Consider the following 11,955-nt stretch of genomic DNA (forward strand, 5'->3'; position numbering starts at 1 on the left):
GGTGGTCAGTGGGAAGAATGCTCCTTACATTGGTGATCAGTGAGAAGAATGTTCCTTACATTGGTGATCAGTGAGAAGAATGTTCCTTACATTGGTGATCGGTGAGAAGAATGTCCCTTACATTGGTGATCAGTGGGAAGAATGTTCCTTACATTGGTGATCAGTGGGAAGAATGTCCCTTACATTGGTGATCAGTGGGAAGAATGTCCCTTACATTGGTGATCAGTGAGAAGAATGTTCCTTACATTGGTGATCAGTGGGAAGAATGTTCCTTACATTGGTGATCAGTGAGAAGAATGTTCCTTACATTGGTGATCAGTGAGAAGAATGTTCCTTACATTGGTGATCAGTGAGAAGAATGTCCCTTACATTGGTGATCAGTAAGAAGAATGCTCCTTACATTGGTGATCAGTGGGAAGAATGTTCCTTACATTGGTGATCAGTGAGAAGAATGTTCCTTACATTGGTGATCAGTGAGAAGAATGTCCCTTACATTGGTGATCAGTGAGAAGAATGTCCCTTACATTGGTGATCAGTGAGAAGAATGTCCCTTACATTGGTGATCAGTGAGAAGAATGTCCCTTACATTGGTGATCAGTGAGAAGAATGCTCCTTACATTGGTGATCAGTGAGAAGAATGCTCCTTACATTGGTGATCAGTGAGAAGAATGTTCCTTACATTGGTGATCAGTGAGAAGAATGTCCCTTACATTGGTGATCAGTGAGAAGAATGTTCCTTACATTGGTGATCAGTGAGAAGAATGTCCCTTACATTGGTGATCAGTGGGAAGAATGTCCCTTACATTGGTGATCAGTGGGAAGAATGTTCCTTACATGGGTGGTCAGTGTAAAAAGCTTCAAAATAGTTACATATTCACCTTCTATTTTTTATAAATATATATAAAATATATAAAACCTCCATGAATGTAATACAGTTCGGAATTTTAGTTATTTTATCTGCATCTTTAACCTCCCTGGCGGTCTTCCCGAGACTGACACGGGGTTAGATTTTCTTGCTACTATCGGTAACCCCGTGTCAGTCACGGGCTTGCCTCGCTAGATCCACAGGCACTTTTTACTTACCTTGTCCCTGGATCCAGCGATGCCACCGCGCTGTGTGAGCGAGCAGGACCTCGCTCGATTCACATAGTGCCTCCGTGTGACGCCGATCTCCGTTCCCTGCGACGTTACGACGCACGGGGACGGAGAACGGCGCCAAATTCAAAAAGGTAAACAAACACTATACACACAGTATACTGTAATCTTATAGATTACAGTACTGTATGTAAAAAAAACACACCCCCCCCCCTGTCCCTAGTGGTCTGCCCAGTGTCCTGCATGTCATTTTATATAATAAAAACCTTTTTTTCTCCCTGCAAACTGTAGATTGTCCATAGCAACCAAAAGTGTCCCTTTATATCAAAAATAGTTTTAGATCAGCTAAAAAACAGCGATAATAAATTATAATCACTTGCAGAATTGTGCGATAGCGATTTGTGGGGAAATTCGTCATAAAAAAATAAAAGTAATGACAGCGACAATTCTGCAACTGAGCAAATTTCAGTGATTTTGATTTGATTACATTATTGAATAATTTTTATTATAATTATATTATTATTTGTTATAATTATTTATAATTATTTATTATATTATAATTTATAATTTTGTTTTTAAAAAAATGTAATACACGGGATGCCTATTAGAATCTTGTTTGGTCAGATTTAAGTGAGTTATTTCTAAAAATTACAGACCTACAATATAAAACGCCAAATTTCCTTGCAAATAATGGTACCGCTTTTAGCATGTTTTTTCTGAAAGAATCATACCGCCAGGGAGGTTAATAACTAAAATTATCCAATAAAATCTAAAACTTTTCTGCATATTAATAAAGGAAAGGGCTGAAATCAGAATATAAAATGTAAGATGAAGCTTCCTAATTTTCTGGGTTATACCGGGTGGTTGTTTTACATGAGAATTTCCAGGAGGAGAGACGTCACTGTCCCCCGTACATTAGGGGTGAAGCCCCGGGGGGGTCGCCCCTCATTCTGACGCAGGGTATGATGTGTGGTTCCGGGAGGTGTTGATCGGTTCCATGCTGAGATTGAAATGAATTTGGATCGGAACTGGCAGCGTTAGGATTGCCTCTGAGTCTCTCAGGTCATTTTTCATTTCTCACTGACAAGCCAGAGAAAGAGTTTAGGAGTTCTGCTGTTAATTTACTGTGAAGGGAAACAAAAATTCGTTTTTTTTAATGAGTTGTTTACATGAAACTCTTTTCATGTGATTTTCAAGTTTTTACTTGTTTGCTGTTCCGTATTTTCATTTACAGATTTCCATGTTCTTCCTCTAGAGGCTGCCCTTGTGTCAGGCAGCAGTGGCGGCTGGTGCCTAATATTTTTTTTGGGGGGGAAGCAAACCAACGTCAAGATGGACGGGAAGGCGGCGATCCCCCACGAGAGACTGACGGGAAGGCGGCGATCCCCCCCACGAGAGACGGCCGGGAAGGCGGTGATCCCCCCCACGGGAGACGGCTGAGAAGGCGGTGATCCCCCCCCACGAGAGACGGACGGGAAGGCGGCGATCCCCCCCACGAGAGACGGCCGGGAAGGCGGTGATCCCCCCCACGGGAGACGGCTGAGAAGGCGGTGATCCCCCCCACGAGAGACGGACGGGAAGGCGGCGATTCCCCCCCCCCCACGAGAGACGGCCACTAAGGCGGCGATTTCCCCCCCAAGAAAGACAGACGGGAAGGCGGCGATCCCCCCCACGAGAGACGGATGGGAAGGCGGCGATACCCCCCACGAGAGACGGATGGGAAGGCGGCAATCCCCCCCACGAGAGACGGCCAGGAAGGCGGCGATTTCCCCCCCAAGAAAGACGGACGGGAAGGCAGCGATTTCCCCCCCAAGAAAGACGGACGGGAAGGCGGCAATCCCCCCCACGAGAGACAGATGGTGTAACGGTCACCACCGTTTACGACCTTCCATCCCATCCACGACAGCTCATCTGACACACAGACAAATCAGCAGGCATCCCATTTTCCCAGAATCAAGACGAGACACGCAGCTCTGTACTTGTTCCAAATGTAATGACCAACTTTAATGGTTTCTTTCAGTCTTATATACAGTACAAGGCATTTGACAGTATTCAAAGGGACAATGAGATCTCCACCCCCCTAATCACACACCAAGGCTAATAACTAACCATTCTAGACTGGTCGGCGCCGCCCTTTAATTATCATGTCTAATCACTGCACATTCCTTCATTAACAGCATAACAAACAAAACCCCATCACACACTGAGTTCCCTAGGCAGACGTTCCGTCTCCGCATACAGCTTGACACCTATTCACACCTCTGAGCATCAATAGGTTTTAGACAGTGTTATCACACATAAACAGTATTTAGCATACGTAATTAGAGGTCTGGGAGCAGACCTGGATTAACACTTCTACAGCCTTACACAATGGTTAATGGAATATCTTAGGAGTCTATGCAATTAACACCTTTCACAAGGACAATGAAATGTCTTCCAGGCCCTGACTCAATTAGCATGTCACTAGTCAGGGCTAATCATAGAATGAGTCACTATTGACTGGTTGGGCCAACATCTTGCAGTATCTCAAAATCCTGCAATACGAACTATCAGTGATGTCCCATCTCATGTAATACATGAATTATGATTCACTTGCCACCCCATGCCCAAAGGGCACAGGGTGGACTCAGACCCAAGAGTTATCAGTGACGCTGACACAGGAGTATCCCCCATCCTCACAAAGTCTCTGGGTGTCCCGGGTCATTCCGTTACAGATGGTAAGGCGGCGATCCCCCCCACGAGAGATGGACGGGAATGGCGGCGACCCCCCCCAGGAGAGACGGACGGGAAGGCGGCGACCCCCCCAGGAGAGACGGACAGGAAGACGGCGATCCCCCCCACAAGAGACAGATGGGAAGGTGGCGATCCCCCCCATGAGAGATGGGCAGGAATAGCGGCGATTCCCCCCCTCCCCACGAGAGACAGACCGGAAGCCGGCGATCCTCCCCTCCCACGAGAGAAATAAAATGCTCTGCGCCCCGAGCCCGCCCTTTTTTGAAGCTTATTAGAGCCTCAGGCTCTAATCATGTGCTTAAAAAAAAAATTGGAATCCAAGCGTTCTGTGCCCCGCATGAAGATTTCGGGCCGGGCGCTTGGATTAGGGGGTGGTGCCCCTGCTCCCCATATGGACGGGCCACCACTGTCAGGCAGACAGGGAAACTCCCAAGATAAGCAGCTGCTGATATAAAAGGTAACGCCAAAAAGCATACCAGGCAGACTTGTAGATTCTCCCCTAAGTGGTATACAATATATATAACATACACTATATCGTCAAAAGTATTGGGACTCCTGCCTTTACACCCACATGAACTTTAATGGCCTCCCAGTCTTAGTTCGTAGGGTTCAGTTGGCCCCGCCCTTTGCAGCTATAACAGCTTCATCTCTTCTGGGAAGGCCGTCCACAAAGTTTAGGAGGGTGTCTATGGGAATGTTTGACCGTTCTTCCAGAAGTGCATTTGTGAGGTCAGACACTGATGTTGGATGAGAAGGCCTGGCTCGCAGTCTCCGTTCTATATCATCCCGAAGGTGTTCTATCGGGTTGAGGTCAGGACTCTGTGCAGCCCAGTCAAGTTCCTCCATCCCAAACTCGCTCATCCATGTCTTTATGGACCTTGCTTTGTGCACTGGTGCGCAGTCATGTTGGAACAGGAAGGGGCCGTCCCCAAACTATTCCTATTTCCATGGGCACAGCAGGTGTACAGACCCGGGAACAGGGCCGCCATCAGGGGGGTACAGGCATTACACCTGTAAGGGGCCCGGCTGGCCCCCCTCCCATTTTTTTTTTTTTTTTTTTTTTGCATTACACCTGTAAGGGGCCCAATGGTCCCCAGCATCCCCCCCCCCCCACCCGCTTATTATCTCGCGTCAGGAGAGAAGAGATTACACTTGTTTTTTTTTTTTCATCAGCGGTTCTCTGCTCTAGGGGGGCTCTGCCTAAAGCTGCGTAAGGGGCCCAAAAATTTGTGATGGCTGCCCTGCCCCGGAACTCAGCACAGTGATATCAATGTAGAGTCCCTAAGAATTAAAAAAAAAACATTCAGGTGGTTTAACTCTGCAACCAGTGGCGGTGCGTCCATAGAGGGCGCCGGAGCGCCGCCCCCTCTGGCTCTCGCACCGCCACTGATACAAAACAGAGATTCATGCATTGCACGAATCTATGTATTGTTGCCGCTGCCGCCGACTATTCAGATGGCCGGCCCCCTGGCGAGCGTCGGTGTAGTGTCACATTAGCGACAATTGATGGGCACAGTGGCGACAATTGCTGGGCACAGTGGTAACAATTGATGGCACAGTGGTAACAATTGATGGCATGGCACAGTGGCTGCGTTTGGCATGGCACAGTGGTAACAATTGATGGGCACAGTGGTGACAATTGATGGCACAGTGGTGACAATTGATGGAACAGTAGCTGCGTTTGATGGCATGGCATAGTGGTGACAATTGCTGGGCACAGTGGTGACAATTGGTGGCACAGTGGTAACAATTGATGGCACAGTGGTAACAATTGACGGCACAGTGGGTGCGTTTGATGGCATGGCACAGTGGCTGCGTTTGGCATGGCACAGTGGTGACAATTGATGGCACAGTGCTGACAATTGATGGCACAGTGGCTGCGTTTGATGGCATGGCATAGTGGTGACAATTGCTGGGCACAGTGGTGACAAATGATGGCACAGTGGTAACAATTAATGGCACATTGGTAACAATTGATGGCACAGTGGCTGTGTTTGATGGCACAGTGGCTGCGTTTGATGGCATGGCACAGTGGCTGCGTTTGATGGCACAGTGGCTGCATTTGGCATGGCACAGTGGTGACAATTGATGGGCACAGTGGTGACAAATGATGGGCACAGTGGCGACAATTGATGGCACAGTGGTGACAATTGATGGCACAGTGGCTGCGTTTGATGTCATGGCACAGTGGTGGCAATTGATGGGCACGGTGGCGATAAATGATGGCACAGTGGCTGCGTTTGATGGAATGACACAGTGGCTGCATTTGATGGCATAGTGGCTGCATTTGATGGCACAGTGGCGACAATTGATGGCACAGTGGCGACAATTGATGGCACAGTGGTGACAATTGATGGCACAGTGGCTGCATTTGATGGGCACAGTGGCTGCATTTGATGGGCACAGTGGCTGCATTTGATGGGCACAGTGGTTGCAATTGATGGGCACAATAGCTGCGTTTTATGGGCACAGTGAGGCTGCAATTGTTTTTTTGTTTTTTTTCGTTTGTTTGTGCCCCCCCAAAAACCAGCCGCCACTGTCTGCAACATTTACTAGACGCCAGAATTCCAGTTCCAAAAGTGACAAAATAGTAAATGCTTGAGGTAGGAGAGACAATCCCGACACAATGACCGGCTCCCCCCTCCTAATATCAGTGCGATCCGACCTTCGTATAATGGACAACGCCTGGCACGATGTGACACAATCTCCGACCTCTTCTCCGCACATCACGTGCCACTGATGACCCCACACACATTGTATCTGGGGACCCATTCGTGGCCATTGTCAGGACAGGACGTCCTCGGGAAACACGGGGATGGGAGGCGGTCATCTCCGTGTCCCCCGGTTTTATAGCTGGTGAGGGCCCCCCCCCCCCCCCCCCCCCGAGGTCAGGGCGGAGCAGGCTGGTGTAATCTCACATTTAGTACATTTAGCAATGAAGCCAGATGCTGAATGTCGGCGTAACCACAACATAGAGAGAGCGACCCCACCCAGACCTAGTGATATGTCAACTTGTTGTGTTATTCTAAAAAGATCCGACAAAAAGCACACGCAGTACTCCAATAATTCCACCAGCCTTGATACTGAATATGCTGCAAATATTCAACCTTCTCCTTCTTATCAAATTCACTTCAGACACTTTTTCAGGGTCACCAGAAACTTTCAAAGCCATTAGCTGGATGGTAAGCTCTACGGAGCCGAGTCCTCGGATCCCTTCCGTATTGATTTGTATTGTAACTGTACTGTCTGCCCTCGTGTTGTCAAGCGCAGTGCAAACCGTAGGCGCCATATAAATCCTGTATAATAATAATTACCGTATTTATCGGCGTATACCGCGCAATTTTTTGCCCTGAAAATCAGGGCAAAATCGTGGGTGCGCGGTATACGCCGATACCCGCTAGTTTCCCGCGCCGAGTTTTGAATACTGCGCCGACATATACCGAGCGCAGTACACTCGGGTATAGTCGGCCAGTCTCGGCTCCTTCCGTGCTCACGTCCTGTACGTCGTACAGGACGTGAGCACGAGTGTTGCCGAGCCTGCCCGACAATACACGAGTGTACTGCGCTCGGTATATGTCGGCGCAGTATTCAAAACTCGGTGCGGGAAACGAGCGGGGAGGACGCGAGGATGCCGCAGAAGGACGCCGGACCCCGACGAAGAGGACACCCGAAGCCCGCAGACGGATCCCGGACCCGACGAAGAGGACACCCGAAGCCCGCAGACGGACCCTGGACCCGACGAAGAGGACACCCGAAGCCCGCAGACGGACCCCGGACCCGACGAAGAGGACACCCGAAGCCCCATAGACGGACCCCGGACCCAACGAAGAGGACACCCGAAGCCGCAGACGGACGCCGGACCCGACGAGGCCGCCGATGGACGCCGCGCAAGACACCAAAACTGTAAGTACAAAAAAAACTTTTTTTCCACAGGATTGGGGGCCACTTTAGGGGTGCGCGGTATACACGGGAGCGTGTTATACCGCGATAAATACGGTAGATGTACCGTATATACTCGAGTATAAGCCAAGTTTTTCAGCACATTTTTTTGTGCTGAAAAATACCCCCCTCGGCTTATACTCGAGTCACCTTTTTGCGTCGGTCAGCGGCCGGCCGTAAGTCCCCTGGCACACATGTAGTCCCACTCTTCCTCTATAAGTGTGCAAAGTTTGTTGTCCGGGGGACCTACGGCCGGGGAGCACCGATTTTTCAAAGTTGGACACCTCTTCCATAGACTCCCATGTTAAATGGTAATTTCTCTGGTAAATTTGGAGACCCGGTATCGGTGACGTTAAGGTTCCCCTAACTAGAAAGTTCCTTCAAAGACTGCGCAGGCGCAATCCTTGCCGATGGAGATCTCCGAACCTCGGCCGGCGTCCAGGCTCATTCCCGTGGATGCCCGTGGATTGGAGGATGTTAAAAAAAGAGCCAGGAGGCCGAGCGAGCGGAGCAAGCCGTCCGAGCGAAGCGAGGACGTGAGGCCGACTGGCCACTTTCCTCAAAATCCACGTCGCCCTGGATGGCCGAGGTTCGGAGATTTCCGTCATTAAGGATTGCGCCTGCGCAGTCCTTAAAGGAACTTTCTCGTTAGCCGGAACCATATCGGCAGATCAGATTGCGCCTGCGCAGGAACTTTCACGTTAGCCGGAACCATATTTGGCAGATCACCGGCCGGCCGAAGGTCCCCTGGACCCGAAACTTAGCACACATGTAGCCCCAGTTCTCCTCTACAAGTGTGCAAAGTTTGCTGTCTAGGGGACCTACGGCCGGGGAGCACCAATTTTTCAAACCCAGGAACCCCTTCTATATACTCCCATGTTAAACGTCAGTCTAGTCATGGACACGGTGAGGCACAGTGAGGCATGGGCACAGTGAGGCATGGGCACAGTGAGGCATGGGCACAGTGAGGCATGGGCACGGTGAGGCATGGACACAGTGAGGCATGGACACAGTGAGGCATGGGCACAGTGAGGCATGGGCACAGTGAGGCATGGACACAGTGAGGCATGGACACAGTGAGGCATGGACACAGTGAGGCATGGACACAGTGAGGCATGGACACAGTGAGGCATGGGCACAGTGAGGCATGGGCACAGTGAGGCATGGGCACAGTGAGGCATGGACACAGTGAGGCATGCAGATGGACACCCTAGGCTTATACTCGAGTCAATAAGTTTTCCCAGTTTAACCACTTCCCACCCGGCCTATAGCAGAATGACAGCCGGGCAGTGGTTCAGTTATGCTGACTGAGCGTCATATGGCGTCCAGCAGGATAACAGCCGCCGCGCGCCCGTGGGGGGGAGAGCATGGCGCCGATCGGTGGTGCGGTGTGTCAGCCTGACACACCGCTACACCGATCTCGGTAAAGAGCCTGCGACATGGTCGGTTTTCGCACGTTATTATGTGTGTTTCTAGCACGTTTTTCTGAGCAATTTGTGCTTTTTTATACAGCGTTTTTTTTTATAAATATTAGACAATACAGAATACTATCATCTGTTGCATCATTTGTTGCTAGGTTCTTCAGATTTTTTTTTTTTCTTTTATAGCTTTTCCATCAGATTTTATTCCTTTTTTTAAATCTTATAATTCATTTCTTTTTTTCTTTTTTTGTTAGGGTAATGGGTCAGAGTTCAGATTTGGTTAGGGTTAGGATTAGAGCGCATTCACACTGGGGCGGCACGACTTTGGGGGCGACTCGGCAAGGCGACCTGAAGACGACTTCAGAGGCGACTTGCAAAATGACTTCTGTATTGAAGTCAATGCAAGTCCCCCCAAGTCGCCCCCAAAGTCGTACAGGAACCTTTTTTCTAAGTCGGAGCGACTTGCGTCGCTCCTATTAGAAGGGTTCTATTGAACAGAGCGGGACGCGACTTGTCAGGCGGCTGTCGCCCCTGACAAGTTGCCCCTGTATGAATGGAGTCTGGGGGCCAGATTCACAGAATAGATACGACGGCGTATCTCCTGACGTATCTATGCGGCTGATTCATAGAATCATTTACGCATAGATAGCCCTAAGATCCGACAGGTGTAATTGACTTACACCGTCGGATCTTAGGATGCAGTACCTCGGCCGCCGCTGGGTGGAGTTCGCGTCGTATTCCAGCGTCGGGTATGCAAATTAGCAGTTACGGCGATCCACGAAGGTTTTCGCGTTCGTTACGTCGGCGCAAGTCTTTTTTTCCCGTCGCAAAGTTAAGTGTGCTATTAACATGGTGTAAAATTACTCCACATGTTAAAGTATGGCCGTCGTTCCCGCGTCGATTTTGAAAAAAAAAATTTCCGGCGTAAGTACGTTACGCACGTCGCGATTCACAAACACATTGCGCCGCCGTAATTTCGCGCAAAGCACGTTGGGAAAATTGCGAACGGAGCATGCGCAGAACGTCCGGCAAGGGAGCGCGCCTAATTTAAATGGTCCACGCCCCATTTGAATTGGGCGGGCTCGCGCCGGACGTGTTTACGATACACCGCCGCAAGTTTACAGGTAAGTGCTTTGTGGATCAGGCACTTACACTGAAAACTTGCGGCGGTGTAACGTAAACGGGTTACGTTGCGCCGCCGCAATTGTACCTGAATCTGGCCCTTAGGGTTTAGGGTTATTTATTATTATTTTTATTTATTTTACGGTTAGGGTCTTAATAATACTATTACTACTAATAATAATAAATAAATGTAAAATAAATACACAAATAAATAAAAATATTCAAAAATAAATGCAATAAATAAATACTAGTAACAATACATAAATAATTAACCCCTAACCCTTAAAAAAAATAATGCTAATAATAAAATAATAATAATGATAAATAATTAACCCCTAACCCTTAAAAAATACTAATAATACTAATAATAAAATAATAATAAATAACAAAACCCCCTAACCATAAAAAAAAAAATATTATTATTATTATTAATATTATTATTATTATTATTATTATTATTATTATTATTATTAATATTAAAAATAATAATAATTTATTTAAAAAAAAAATAAGGTAAGGAGTTAATTATTATTACATATTATTAATTTATGATGCCGTTACTAGCGGCACGCTCAGTGCGCCTGCGCGCCGTTGTCTACAGCGCATGCGCCTTAGACATCGGTGCTGTCTTTCTTGGAAATATCTCCTTAAACGTGTAGGTCAACCACTTGAGGACCCCTTTACGCCGATATACGTTGGCAGAAGGGCACAGCTGGGCACGTACAGGTACGTCGCCTTAAAGAGCCCAGCCGTGGGTCGCGAGCACGCCGCCAGCCGCGCGCTCGTGACCTAGTCCTGAGCTCCGTGACCACGCCCGATCGCCACCGGTGTCCCGCGATCAGGTCACAGTAGCTGAAGAACGGGGAGAGGTGAGTGTAAACAAACCTTCCCCCGTTCTTCTCTGTGGCTTGTCACTGATCGTCTGTTCCCTGTCATAGGAAACGACGATCAGTGACGTCAAACGTCCAGCCCCGCCCCCCTACAGAAAAAAACACAATAGGACACATTTAACCCCTTTAGTGCCCCCTAGTGGTTAACCCCATCACTGCCATTGTCATTTTCACAGTAATCAGTGCATTTTTATAGAACTTTTCGCTGTGAAAATGACAATGGTCCCAAAAATATGTCAAAATTGTCCGAAGTGTCCGCCATAATGTCGCAGTCACGAAAAAAATCACTGATCACCGCCATTACTAGTAAAAAAAAAAAAATATTAATATGCCATAAAACTATCCCCTATTTTGTAAACGCTAGAACTTTTGTGCAAACCAATCGATAAACGCTTTTTGCGATTTTTTTTTACCAAAAATAGGTAGAAGAATACGTATCGGCCTAAACTGAGGGAATTTATTTTTTTTTAGATATTTTTGGGGGATATTTTTTATAGCAAAAAATTAAAAATATTGTTTTTTTTTCAAAATTGTGGCTCTATTTTTGTTTATAGCGCAAAAATTAAAAACCGCAGAGGTGATCAAATACCACCAAAAGAAAGCTCTATTTGTGGGAAAAAAGGACGTCAATTTTGCTTGGGAGCCACGTCGCACGACTGCGCAATTGTTTGTTAAAGCGACGCAGTGCCGAATCGCAAAAAGTGGCCTGGGGCTAATGGTGATTTTTAGTCATTTGTGTTTTTTTTTTCTTTTCT

This window comes from Rana temporaria, chromosome 4, assembly GCF_905171775.1.
Source record: "Rana temporaria chromosome 4, aRanTem1.1, whole genome shotgun sequence".
Lineage (NCBI taxonomy): Eukaryota > Metazoa > Chordata > Amphibia > Anura > Ranidae > Rana > Rana temporaria.